This window comes from Phyllopteryx taeniolatus, unplaced genomic scaffold (assembly GCF_024500385.1).
Source record: "Phyllopteryx taeniolatus isolate TA_2022b unplaced genomic scaffold, UOR_Ptae_1.2 contig_28, whole genome shotgun sequence".
NCBI classification, from domain to species: domain Eukaryota; kingdom Metazoa; phylum Chordata; class Actinopteri; order Syngnathiformes; family Syngnathidae; genus Phyllopteryx; species Phyllopteryx taeniolatus.
In genome coordinates this window covers 900,583-915,079 of record NW_026903206.1, presented here as the reverse complement: position 1 = coordinate 915,079, position 14,497 = coordinate 900,583, and the positions used below count along the sequence as shown (strand labels likewise).

Sequence of the window (14,497 nt, the reverse complement as noted above, 5' to 3'; positions counted from 1 at the left end):
TACAACTCCCACCTCCGACAGAACTTTGCTCATGTTCCGGGGGAGGCGGGGGACATAGAGTCCGAGTGGACCATGTTCCGCGCCTCCATTGCTGAGGCGGCCGACCGGAGCTGTGGTCGGTGCCTGTCGTGGCGGCAATCCCCGAACCCGTTGGTGGACACCAACGGTGAGGGATGCCATCAAGCTGAAGAAGGAGTCCTATCGGGCCTTTTTGGCCTGTGGGACTCCTGAGGCAGCTGATGGCTACCGGCTGGCCAAGCGGAATGCAGCTCTGGTGGTCGCTGAAGCAAAAACCCGGGCATGGGAGGAGTTCGGTGAGGCCATGGAGAAAGACTTCCGGACGGCTTCGAGGAAATTCTGGTCCACCATCCGACGTCTCAGGAGAGGAAAGCAGTGCACCACCAACACTGTGTATAGTGGGGATGGGGCGCTGCTGACCTCGACTCGGGACGTTGTGAGTCGGTGGGGAGAATACTTCGAAGACCTCCTCAATTCCACCGACACGCCTTCCCATGGGGAAGCAGAGTGTGGGTTCTCTGAGGCGGGCTCTCCTATCTCTGGGTTTGAGGTAACCGAGGTAGTTAAAAAGCTCCTCGGTGGCAGGGCCCCGGGGGTGGATGAGATTCGCCCGGAGTTCCTAAAGGCTCTGGATGTTGTGGGGCTGTCCTGGTTGACACGCCTCTGCAACATCGCGTGGACATCGGGGACAGTGCCTCTGGATTGGCAGACTGGGGTGGTGGTCCCCCTTTTTAAGAAGGGGGACCGGAGGGTGTGTTCCAACTACAGGGGGATCACACTGCTCAGCCTCCCTGGTAAGGTCTATACAGGGGTGCTGGAGAGGACGGTCCGTCGGGAAGTCGAATCTCAGATTCAGGAGGAGCAGTGTGGTTTTCGTCCTGGCCGTGGAACAGTGGACCAGCTCTACACCCTCGGCAGGGTCCTCGAGGGTGCATGGGAGTTCGCCCAGCCAGTCTACATGTGTTTTGTGGACTTGGAGAAGGCGTTCGACCGTGTCCCTCGGGGAGTCCTGTGGAGAGTGCTTCGGGAGTAAGGGGTACCGAACCCCCTGATATGGGCTGTTCGGTCCCTGTACGACCGGAGTCAGAGTTTGGTCCGCATATCCGGCAGTAAGTCGGACTCGTTCCCGGTGAGGGTTGGACTCCGCCAAGGCTGCCCTTTGTCGCCGATTCTGTTCACAACTTTTATGGACAGAATTTCTAGGCGCAGCCAAGGCGTAGAGGGGGTCCGGTTTGGTGGCCTCAGTATTGCATCTCTGCTTTTTGCAGATGATGTGGTTCTGTTGGCTTCATCAAGCCGTGACCTCCAACTCTCATTGGAGCAGTTCGCAGCCGAGTGTGAAGCGGCTGGGATGAGAATCAGCACCTCCAAATCTGAGACCATGGTCCTCAGTCGGAAAAGGGTGGCATGCCTTCTCCAGGTCGGGGATGAGATCCTGCCCCAAGTGGAATAATTCAAGTATCTTGGGGTCTTGTTCACGAGTGAGGGAAGAATGGAACAGGAGATCGACAGGCGGATCGGTGCAGCGTCTGCAGTGATGCGGACTTTGTATCGGTCCGTTGTGGTAAAGAAAGAGCTAAGCCGAAAGGCGAAGCTCTCAATTTACCGGTCGATCTTCGTTCCTACCCTCACCTATGGTCATGAGCTGTGGGTCGTGACCGAAAGAACAAGATCCCGGATACAAGCGGCCGAAATGAGTTTCCTCTGCAGGGTGTCCGGGCTCTCCCTTAGAGATAGGGTGAGAAGCTCGGTCATCCGGGAGGGTCTCAGAGTAGAGCCGCTGCTCCTTCGCATTGAGAGGAGCCAGATGAGGTGGCTGGGGCATCTGATTCGGATGCCTCCCGGACGCCTCCCTGGTGAGGTGTTCCGGGCATGTCCCACCGGGAGGAGACCCCGGGGACGACCCAGGACACGCTGGAGAGACTACATCCTTCGGCTGGCCTGGGAACGCCTCGGGATCCCCCCGGAAGAGCTGGATGAAGTGGCTGGGGAGAGGGAAGTCTGGGCGTCCCTGCTGAAGCTACTGCCCCTGCGACCCGACCCGGATAAGCGGTAGAGAATGGATGGATGGATGGATTGCGGAAAGTGAAACCCATGTAAAATAAAGGTATTACAAGCCCTTGTTTTTTGCAAGCTGAAGATAATGGCTTACCAATCATGAAAACCCAAACATCATAGTCTCCAAAAATGTTAATATTTATCCAACACAAAATTGTGTCTAGTGAAAATAATGAGTGGCTAATAACTCTGCGAAGCCAGGAGCCGCAGTGGCTGGTGAGCAAAAAGTTCATGTCAAGCCCTGGACCTGATCTTCTTCTTTGCCTTTCGGCTTGTCCCGTTAGGGGTCGCCACAGTGCGCCATCCTTTTCCATGAGAGCCTATCTCCTGCATCATTTGGTCTTCCTCTAGCTCTCTTGCCTGGCAGCTCCATCCTCATCATCCTTCTACCAATATACTCACTCTCTCTCCTCTGGACGTGTCCAAACCATTAAAGTCTGCTCTCTCTAACTTTGTCTCCAAAACATCGAACCTTGGCTGTCCCTCTGATGAGCTCATTTCTAATTTTATCCAACCTGGTCACTCCGAGAGCGAACCTCAACATCTTCATTTCCGCCACCTCCAGCTCTGCTTCCTGTTTTCTCTTCAGTGCCACTGTCTCTAATCCATACATCATGGCTGGCCTCACCACTGTTTTATAAACTTTGCCTTTCATCCTAGCAGAGACTCTTCTGTCACATAACACACCTGACACCTTCCTCCACCCGTTCCAACCTGCTTGGATCCGTTTCTTCACTTCCTGACCACACTCACCATTGCTCTGGACGGTTGACCCCAAGTATTTAAAGTCCTTTACCCTTGCCATCTCTTCTCCCTGTAGCCTCATTCTTCCCCCACCACCCCTCTCATTCATGCACATATATTCTGTTTTACTTCGGCTAATCTTCATTCCTCTTCTTTCCAGTGCATGCCTCCATCTTTCTAACTGTTCCTCCAGCTGCTCCCTGCTTTCACTGCAGATCATAATGTCATCTGCAAACATCATGGTCCACGGGGATTCCAGTCTAACCTCATCTGTCAGCCTATCCATCACCACTGCAAAAAGGAAGGGGCTCAGGGCTGATCCCTGATGCAGTCCCACGTCCACCTTAAATTCTTCTGTCACACCGACAGCACACCTCACCGCTGTTCTGCTGCCCTCGTACATGTCCTGTATTATTCTAACATACTTCTCTGCCACTCCAGACTTCCGCATGCAGTACCACAGTTCCTCTCTGGGTACTCTGTCATAGGCTTTCTCTAGATCTACAAAGACACAATGTAGCTCCTTCTGACCTTCTCTGTACTTTTCCATCAACATCCTCAAGGCAAATAATGCATCTGTGGTACTCTTTCTAGGCATGAAACCATACTGTTGCTCGCAAATACTCACTTCTGTCCTGAGTCTAGCCTCCACTACTCTTTCCCATAACTTCATTGTGTGGCTCATCAACTTTATTCCTCTATAGTTGCCACAGCTCTGCACATCACCTTTGTTCTTAAAAATGGGCACCAGTACACTTTTCCTCCATTCCTCAGGCATCTTCTCACGCACTAGAATTCTATTGAACAAGCTGGTCAAAAACTCCACAGCCACCTCTCCTAGATGCTTCCATACCTCCACAGGAATGTCATCAGGACCAACTGCCTTTCCATTTTTCATTCTCTTTAATGCCTTTCTAACTTCCCCCTTACTAATCATTGCCACTTCCTGGTCCACCACACTTGCCTCTCCTATTCTCCCTTCTCTATCATTTTCCTCATTCATCAACTCCTCGAAGTATTCTTTCCATCTACATAGCACACTGCTGGCACCAGTCAACATATTTCCATCTCTATCCTTAATCACCCTAACCTGCTGCACATCCTTCCCATCTCTATCCCTCTGTCTGGCCAGCCTGTATAGATCCTTTTCTCCTTCTTTAGTGTCCAACCTGCCATACATGTCATCATATGCCTCTTGTTTTGCCTTTGCCACCTCTACCTTTGCCCTGTGTCGCATCTCAATGTATTCCTTTCGCCTCTCCTCGGTCCTCTCAGTGTCCCACTTCTTCTTAGCTAACCGTTTTCCTTGTATGATTTCCTGTACTGTGAGGTTCCACCACCAAGTCTCCGTCTCTCCTTTCCTGCCAGAAGATACACCAAGTGCTCTCCTGCCTGCTTCTCTGATCACCTTGGCTGCAGTGGTCCAGTCTTCTGGAAGCTCTTCCCGTCCACCGAGAGCCTGTATCACCTCTTTCCGAAAAGCTGCACAACACTCGTCCTGTCTCAGCTTCCACCACATGGTTCTCTTCTCTGCCTTTGTCTTCCTAATTTTCCTCCCCACCACCAGAGTCATCTTACACACCACCATCCTATGCTGTCTAGCCACACTCTCCCCTACCACTACCTTACAGTTGGTAACCTCCTTCAGATTACATCGTCTGCACAAGATGTAATCCACCTGTGTGCTTCTACCTCCGCTCTTGTAGGTCACCCTATGTTCGTGCCTCTTCTGGAAAAAAGTGTTCACTACAGCCATTTGCATCCTTGTTGCAAAGTCTACCACCATCTGTCCCTCCAAGTTCCTTTCCTGGATGCCGTACTTACCCATCACTTCTTCATCACCCATATTACCTTCACCAACATGTCCATTACAATCTGCACCAATTACGACTCTCTCTCTGTCTGAGATGCTCAGAACTACATCATCTAGCTACTTCCAGAATTTCTCTTTCACCTCTAGGTCACATCCTACCTGTGGGGCATAGCCACTAATCACATTACACATAACACCCTCAATTTCAAATTTCAGCCTCATCACTCGATCTGATACTCTTTTCACCTCCAAGACATTCTTAGCCAACTCTTCTTTTAAAATAACCCCGACTCCATTTCTCTTCCCATCTACACCATGGTAAAATAATTTAAACCCTGCCCCTAAACTTCTAGCCTTACTGCCTTTCCACCTGGTCTCCTGGACACACAATATATCAACCTTTCTCCTAATCATCATGTCAACCAACTCCCGAGATTTTCCTGTCATAGTCCCAACATTCAAAGTCCCCACATTCAGTTCTAGGCTCTGTGTTTTCCTCTTCTCTTTCTGCCGAAGAACCCGCTTTCCACCTCTTCGTCTTCTTCTTTGACTTCGACTTCGACCCAGAGTAGCTGAATTTCCAACAGCGCCCTGCAGGTTGACGGCGCCGGTGGCGGACGTTGTTAACCCGGGCCACGACCGATCCGGTATGGAATTCTTTGGATGAACGCTCATATTTGTTTGGCAAGGTTTTAAGCCGGATGCCCTTCCTGACGCAACCTTCTGCATTTATCCGGGCTTGGGACCGGCCTACAGTTTGCACTGACTTGTGCCCCCCATAGGGCTGCATTAGCCCTGGACCTGATGAAAGAGAATATTCATATTGGCAGGATGTTTAATCTTAAAACAAATGACTTTGGCTCTGATTTGAAATCTATATTCAGTGTACCTTCTTAAAGGCTTCCTTTAACAGTGTTGAGAATTAGCACTCGTGCTAAAACACTTGTAGCCATACATCTCCTTTATCCAATGTTTTTGTGATGTTTATTTCAAATAAGCAAATGATTGATTTAAATAGATGGCAAAGAAACGTTTAACTCTTTGAGTAAGATGGAAAACTGCATACCATGTGAACCTGACTAAAACAAACACACATTTCGTAATGTAATATATTATGTAACTATATCACACTGTCCAGTTTCTCGTCTATGTATTTGTATTTGCTTTTTTTTTGCTTTATTCTACTATACTGTCTGCTCCAATGTCAGCCTTGGAAATGAGAATCTGTTCTCAATTACCTTGCCTGTACTAAAAATGCCTGAAAGAATTTTCTACACATAATAACACTATTAATCTTGTCCTGCAAGACCTTCCCCGTCTTTCTTCACTTCAAATAACCTTTCCCAACCTTCTTTGGAAGATTTCTCTATGTCGCGGGTCACACAAAACTTATGATTAGAAAAAATTCCTTGTCTCGGACTCACAAATAATTTGGTAACTATCAATGTGCAGAATTTTGTTAAAAAGGTCTCTGCTTACCTTAGTTTATAAGCGTGCTGTTTGTGAGTCCAGGCCAAGTAGGTGATGACCAAAATGAACCTCTCCTATCAGACAAATCACAACGCGGGGTCACAATCTGTTAAGGATGCAATATAATGTCAATGTTCAATAGATCATGGAACCTTCAATCGTCATTGCGTGTTCGTTTTCTTTGTCCAAAAAGAGAGGAAAAAATAAAGACACCAGAGGGCTGAGTCTCAGAGTTCATTCAATCAACTGTACACCAGAGTGCAAGTTCACTGAATGAGACACCTCGTTTACTGAGCTAACTCCTCTTATACACATCAGAAGGTTTCGTTATGACTGTTTGGCAGAAGGTATCTCTGGCCTTGGGTGTTATCACAAAATGGGGGAGTCATATTAAAACCACCATTCCTCAGTAATCTAAACTCCGACATAATTTCAAGTATAATAAAACTTAATCATGTATCACCCTAGTGTTTTGGAAACGAAACAGTGTTTTGTGTGACCTGCGACATAGAGAAATCCTCCAACAAAGGTTGGGAAAGGTTATTTGAAGTGAAGCATCCCTCTGGTTGAAAGACCAGGGAAGGTCTTGCAGGACAAGATTAATAGTGTTATTATGTGTAGAAAATTCAGGCATTTTTAGTACACGACGAAAGAACTGTTAGGAGAATTCCGAAGTGCATTAAAAAGATGTATGAAGTGTGGGGAAACCCCAAGGAGTAAGGCGCCACTTGTGGTAGAAGCTTCCTTTCTCACACTTGAAATATCTGTCACTGAGACATTCACTTTTCTACGAATTCTCCCCATATTTATATGATGGAAGGAAACATTGTCAATTGGTAGGAAACACCGAATTGGTATTGGGTGATTCAGGTCACGAAGGGGGAAAAGGATGGAATAGGTGGCAATTCACAAAGTTACTGTTACACTATACGGGAATAAGGTAGGTAGGGGAGAAGAAACAGAACAAGGAAAGAGAGAACATAAGTAAGTGGTTAGATGAAAAAGAGGAAGGACAAATCAGAAAGACTGAGCCTTTGCTTCCTGAGTTACACCGTCTAAAAGACAGACTAGTTGTAGAAGTAAAACTTTTAAAAAACAAAAAAACGTCCGTCTTTAAGAAATCACAGTCAACTCTAAAATCGTTGAAAAAGAACAAGATCTGTGTACAGTGATGAATGTACTTGCATCGGTGGGGATGATTGAACCAAAAGATGATGCCATGATTATGGCATTATAAAAGGAAAAAACAGAAAGAAAGGAGGATGAAATTGAAAAAACAAAAAAAAGTAAAAACCCCACCATATGCGCAGGCACCACAAACTTCCTCACGATACCCAGAAATAACAGTACTTCACTTTATGAAAAGATGGATAGACAAAAAGACTTCTGAAAACAGTGAGATAGAACAAATGCAGAAAACCTTGCTAAAAGAGCAACAAGGCGCTGCCAGAGAAAATGTGTCAGGAAAAAAAACAGGCACTATCTGTCATAGCACCTCAGCTCCTGTCGCAGGACCCGACGTGGGCCACTTTGCGACAACAGCAGCAGACGAGAGGGGGTCAGAGGTGGTTTCAGGGGTCACTCACGCGGCGCAAACTCCATAAAATTCTTTGCATGTGGAAAAACTGGACACGTTACAAGTGTCTGTCGAGGCCCTGCTGTGCTCTTCTTTGCGGGAAGACAAAAAAGCCCATCAGCCTTGTTTCCAAACACGGACCTTACGCGTGTTGGTGAACATAACAACCACTCCACGACTGAATCTGTTAGCAGGACCAGCAAACCGCCTCGCGAGCTGGCATTGCCGATGCCTTCAGTGCATTGACGTGTGCTTGACACTCGGTGAAGTTAGGGCAAAAGACTCCTTGCTAGTATAGTGAACAGTATCTCCGCCTGTCATGTGGAAGACCGGGATTCGATTCCCTGACGGGGAGTTGAGTTCATGATCTCGTTAGCTTTTGGTGGGGCTCTTATTTGCGGAAACACAAAAAAGCCCATCAGCCTTGTTTCTAAACAGGGACCATACGCGTGTTTGGCGAACATTACAACCATTACACGACTGAAACTGTTGCTCTCGTGCTATCTGTTAGCAGGACAAGCCAACTGCCTCGCGAGTTGGCATTGCCGATGCGGTCAGGTTCATTGACGTGTGCTTGACACTAAGTGAAGGGAGAGCAAAAGTCTCCTCGTTAGTATAGTGGACAGTATCTCCTCCTGTCTCGCGGAAGACTGGGTTTTGATTCCCTGACTGGGAGTTGAGTTCATGTGGTCTTTAGCTTTTGGTGGGGCTCTTCTTTGCGGGAAAACAAAAAAGCCCATCAGCCTCGTTTCCAAACAGGGACCTCACGCGTGTTTGGCGAACATAACAACCACGACACGACTGAAACTGGTCCTCTCATGCTATCCGTTAGCAGGACCAGCAAACCGCCTCGCTAGCTGGCATTGCCGATGCGTTCAGTGCATTGACGTGTGCTTGACACTAAGTGAAGGTCGGGCAAAGGACTCCTCGTTATTATAGTGGACAGTATCTCCGCCTGTCACGCGGAAGACTGGGTTTCGATTCCCTGACGTGGAGTTGAGTTCATGATCTCTTTCGCTTTTGGTGGGGCTCTTCTTTGCGGGAACACAAAAAAGCCCATCAGCCTTGTTTCCAAACACGGACCTTACGCGTGTTGGTGAACATAACAACCACTCCACGACTGAAACTGTTAGCAGGACCAGCAAAACCGCCTCGCACGCTGGCATTTCCGATGCGTTAATGTGCATTGACGTGCTTGACACAAGGTGAAGTTTGGGCAAAAGACTCCTCGTTAATATAGTGGACAGTATCTCCGCCTGTCACGCGGAAGACCGGGGTTTGATTCCCTGAAGAGGAGTTGAGGCCATGTTGTTTTTAGCTTTTGGTGGGGCTCTTCTTTGCGGTAAAACAAAAAAGCCCATCAGCCTTGTTTCCTAACAGGGACCTTACACGTGTTTGGCAAACATAACAACCACTACACGACTGAAACTGTTGCTCTCATGCTATACGTTAGCAGGACCAGCAAACCGCCTCGCTGGCATTGCCGATGCATTCCGATATATTGACATGCGCTTGACACAAGGTGAAGATAGGGCAAAAGGCTCCTCGTTAGTATAGTGGACAGTATCTCCGCCTGTCTCGCGGAAGACTGGGTTTCGATTGCCTGACTGGGAGTTGAGTTCATGTGGTCTTTTGGTGGGGCTCTTCTTTGCGGGAAAACAAAAAAGCCCATCATTATGTTTCCAAACAGGGGCCTTACGCGTGTTTGGCGAACATAAAAACCACTTCACTACTGAAACTGGTGCTCTCATGCTATCAGTTAGCAGGACCAGCAAACCGCCTCGCGAGCTGGCATTGCCAATGCTTTAAGTGCATGGACGTGTGCTTAACACTAAGTGAAGGGAGGGCAACAGACTCCTTGTTAGTATAGTGGACAGTATCTCCGCCTGTCACGCGGAAGACCGGGGTTCGATTACCTGACGGGGAGTTGAATTCATGATCTCTTTAGCTTTTGGAGGGGGTCTTCTTTGCGGGAAAACAAAAAAACCCATCATTATGTTTCCAAACAGGGTCCTTACGCGTGTTTGGCGAACATAACAACCACTACACGACTGAAACTGGTGCTCTCATGCTATCCGTTAGCAGGACCAGCAAACCGCCTCGCGAGCTGGCATTGCCGATGCCTTCAGTGCATTGACGTGTGCTTGACACTAGGTGAAGTTAGGGCAAAAGACTCCTCGTTAGTATAGTGGACAGTATCTCCGCCTGTCATGCGGAAAACCGGGGTTCGATTCCCTGACGGGGAGTTGAGTTCATGATCTCTTTTGCTTTTGGTGGGGCTCTTCTTTGCGGGAACACAAAATAGCCCATCAGCCTTGTTTCCAAACAGGGACCGAACGCGTGTTTGCCGAACATAACAACCACTACACGACTGAAACTGGTGCTCTCATGCTATCCGTTAGCAGGACCAGCAAACCGCCTCGCAAGCTGGCATTGCCGATGCGTTCAGTGCATTGACGTGTGCTTGACACTAAGTGAAGGAAGGGCAAAAGACTTCTCATTAGTATAGTGGACAGTGTCTCCGCCTGTCTCGCGGAAGACCGGGTTCGATTCCCTGACGGGGAGTTGAATTCATGATCTCTTTAGCTTTTAGTGGGGCTCTTCTTTGCGGGAAAACAAAAAAGCCCATCATTATGTTTCCAAACAGGGGCCTTACGCGTGTTTGGCGAATATAAAAACCACTTCACGACTGAAACTGGTGCTCTCATGCTATCAGTTAGCAGGACCAGCAAACCGCCTCGCGAGCTGGCATTGCCAATGCCTTAAGTGCATGGACGTGTGCTTGACACTAAGTGAAGGGAGGGCAACAGACTCCTTGTTAGTATAGTGGACAGTATCTCCGCCTGTCACGCGGAAGACCGGGGTTCAATTCCCTGAAGGGGAATTATGTTTCCAAACGGGGGCATTACGTGTGTTTGGCGAACATAACAACCACTCCACGACTGAAACTGTGAGCAGGATCAGCAAAACCGCCTCGCACGCTGGCATTGCCGATGCGTTCAGGTGCATTGACGTGCTTGACACAAGGTGAAGTTAGGGCAAAAGACTCCTCATTAATATAGTGGACAGTATCTCCGTCTGTCACGCGGAAGACCGGGGTTTGATAATGGTCTAGGCATAGGGAACAAAACAGCTCAAAAGAATTAGATATGGGACAGAGTAAAGGAGTGCTTAGGAGAGGAAGGAGGAAAGGTGAACAGAATAAGGAGGTAAAAACAAGCTCAAGCCCGTGAACGTGAATATTTACATTCATTCAAAGGGAAAGTGTATATAAGACGAGCAGGGGAGAGAGAGAGAGATACAAACATACAGCAACGATATAGCTAGATAGATAATGACACTTATTTATATATATACATGATGCCTACCTCTATGACGTTCAGGCAAGTTGTTTGTCCAAGAAGTCTCCCAAAAATCTCTCATTGTCTTTGAGTTCCTGGAGACGCTACATCCAGAATTGAGAATGATGCCTTCTCAAAAAGGCCCACTGGCTTTCAATCCTCTGATTGTGATTGCTGGACCCAGAAATGAAGCAGTTACCGACGTGGCGATCCATATCCGTACTCCAGTGTCGGAATTTGCATCTTTGCCACTGTGACGTTTTCTGTCCCCGACTGCTCGAATTCTGGCAGGTGTCCCCATCCTTTTCTCAACTTCGGATATGGAATAACCAGCAATGATCTTGGGGTTGCTGTTTGTTGAATAGACATGGAACCAAACCATGAGCCTTGAAAAGCCATCAATCGCTCCATTGATGCAAAGACCAAAAGGCTTTAGTTTGTCGTACGAGTCAACATGCCACATACAATTTGGACCAGGGTTAACGTACGTACGTCGGGTCAAGCGGTTTCTCCGCCTTTGCGCAACACCACAGGGGTCTAAAAACAGATGTCTCGGGGTACTCTGGGTCACAACATACCCAGTTTGGATGCAGTGGAGATGGTGTAGTTTGTATCCGTGGAGCCTTCCTGCTAACCATCAAGGAGGCGACACCGGACTTTCTGTCACCAACTTTCGCAAATCGGCTCAGTTTTTTCCCCGAGTTACTCACCGGAGCGGCGTCCACAGTTTTCGGCGCATTGAGACGGAAACGGCGCCACAGAGGGAAGCGTGGCGGCATTCAGGTGAAACTCCACAAGAGAGGACACAGATTGGCGTTCCCGTCGATCCACCTCGCGAATGTACGCTCCCTACCCAACAAAATGGACGAGCTTCATCTTCTATTAAAGACCAGTCAAGACTTCGGACGTTCCGCAGCCATGTGCTTCACGGAGACCTGGCTTTGAGACGCTGTACTCGATGGCGCCATCATGCTTCCCGGCTTCCACATTCATCGAGCGGACCACGACATGGAATCATCGGGGAAAACAAAGGGCGGCGGTATATGCCTCTATATCAACGAAAAATGGTGTACGGACGTCACGGAGCTCAGCACACACTGCAGCCCGCATTTGGCGTCGCTGTTTTTTGAACTGTAAACCATTCTACTCGCCACGTGAGTTCGCATCATTCATACTGGCTAGAGTCCACATTCCGCCTCAAGCTAACACGAACACCGCATTGCTAACGCTCGCCGAACAAGTCAACGAAATAAAAAAAAAACACCCGGACTCACCCCTCATTATTCTCTGGGACTTTAACACAGCTAAACTCAACCACGAACTCCCTAAATACAAGCAGCACATCGACTGTCCTACCAGGGAAAATAATACTTTAGACCACTGCTACACTATGGTAAAAAACGCATAACGTGCTATACCTCGTGCAGCCCTGGGCTCGTCTGATCACTGCTTAATTCACTTAATACCGACGTAGAGGCAAGAACTTAAATGCGCGAAGCCCACAGTGAAAACAGTGAAAAAGTGGACCAATGAAGCCAAGATGGAACTTCAAAGCTGTTTAGACTGCACAGACTGGAGTGTCTTTGAAAATTCAGCTGGCAGCCTGGATGAATATACAGACACTCTCACATCCTATATCAGTTTCTGTGAAGATGTGTGTGTACCAACAAAATCATTTCGCACATTCAACAACAACAAGCCGTGGTTCACTGCTAAACTTAACCAGCTTCACCAAGCTAAGGAGGATGCATATCAGAGCGGGGACAGGGCCCTGTATAATCGAGCTAGAAACCAGCTGATGAAAGAAATTAACATTGCAAAGAGCAACTATGCAGCAAAGTTGGAAAAACAGTTTAGCGCAAACGACTCTGTCATGCATTCCAATCGCTGACTAATTACAAGCGACGATCCCCCCAAGCTGAGAACAATAGCACACTAGCCAACGACTTGAATACCTTCTACTGCAGATTTGAAAAGGACAGTTTCACACCCCACACCCACCCGGCCGCACCCCCGACCACAATCACACCTCTGACTTCTGCGTTAACCATCCATGAACAGGATGTGAGACGTATCTGGGCCCGGACCATGTGTCCCCATCCTGCCTCAAAGTCTGCGCGGACCAGCTCGCTCCAGTCTTCACTCAGATCTTCAATAGATCTCTGGAACTGTGCGAAGTACCATCCTGTTTCAAACGCTCCACCATCATTCCAGTCCCCAAGAAACCTGCAATCTCGGGTCTGAATGACTACAAGCCTGTTGCTTTGACATCTGTGGTCATGAAGTCCTTTAAACGTCTCGTGCTGGACCACCTCAAGAGTGTCACAGGTACCCTGCTGGACCCTCTGCAGTTTGCCTACTAAGCGAACAGGTCTGCGGATGATGCAGTCAACATGGGACTGCACTTCATCCTAGAACACCTCGACAGTTCAGGGACCAATGCGAGGATCCTGTTCGTGGACTTCAGCTCAGCGTTCAACACCATCATCCCTGAACTCCTTTAATCCAAGCTTCTCCAGCTCAGTGTCTCACCTGCCATCTGCCAGTGGATTTACACCTTTCTGACGGGCAGGACACAGCAGGTCAGGCTGGGGGAGGCCACCTCATCCAGACGCAGCATCAGCACTGGGGCGCCCCAACGTTGTGTCCTCTCTCCGCTGCTCTTCTCTCTCTACATGAACGACTGCACCTCAGCGAACCCGACTGTCAAACTCCTGAAGTTTGCAGATGACACCACTGTCATCGGCCTCATCAAGGACGATGACGAGTCCGCATATCGACAGGAAGTGGAGCGGCTGGAGCTGTGGTGGGGCCGACACAACCTGGAGCTGAACACGCTCAAGACTGTAGAGATGATCGTGGACTTCAGGAGGCATCCTTCGCCACAGCTGCCCCTCACGCTGTCCAGCTGCCTTGTGTCAACCATCGAGACCTTTTAGTTCCTGGGAATTACAGTCTCTCAGGACCTGAAGTGGGCGACCAACATCAACTCCGTCCTCAAAAAGGCCCAGCAGAGGATGTACTTCCTGCGGCTTCTGAGAAAGCACGGCCTCCCACCGGAGCTGCTGAGACAGTTCTACACAGCGGTCATCGAATCAGTCCTGTGTTCTTCCATCACAGTCTGGTTTGGTGCTGCTACAAAAAAGAACAAACTCCGACTGCAACGGACAATCAAAACTGCTGAAAGGATTATCGGTACCCCCCTACCCACCATTGAGGACTTGCACGCTGCCAGAACTAAGACAAGGGCGTGCAAAATCCTCTCGGACCCTCCGCACCCCGGTCACCAGCTCTTCCAGCTCCTTCCCTCAGGTAGGCGCTACCGATCAATGCAAACTAGAACTAGTAGACATTCCAACAGCTTCTTCCCTCTTGCGATCAATTTCTTAAACACCTGACCTACAATTCCATTACAACATGCTGGCAATTTTTTGACTTGAGTTCGTTGTCACATTTCTGTGGGGCCAATTATGTATT

The 14,497-nt window shown here is 48.6% G+C and overlaps 1 non-coding gene across 1 annotated transcript; it reads left to right on the top strand.

Annotated features, from left to right (window-relative positions):
* Positions 1–9,853: 9,853 nt before the first annotated feature.
* trnad-guc (transfer RNA aspartic acid (anticodon GUC)) lies at positions 9,854–9,925 on the top strand. Its single transcript has one exon. It is a non-coding gene; the product is annotated as a tRNA-Asp (tRNA).
* The last annotated feature ends 4,572 nt before the right edge of the window (positions 9,926–14,497 follow it).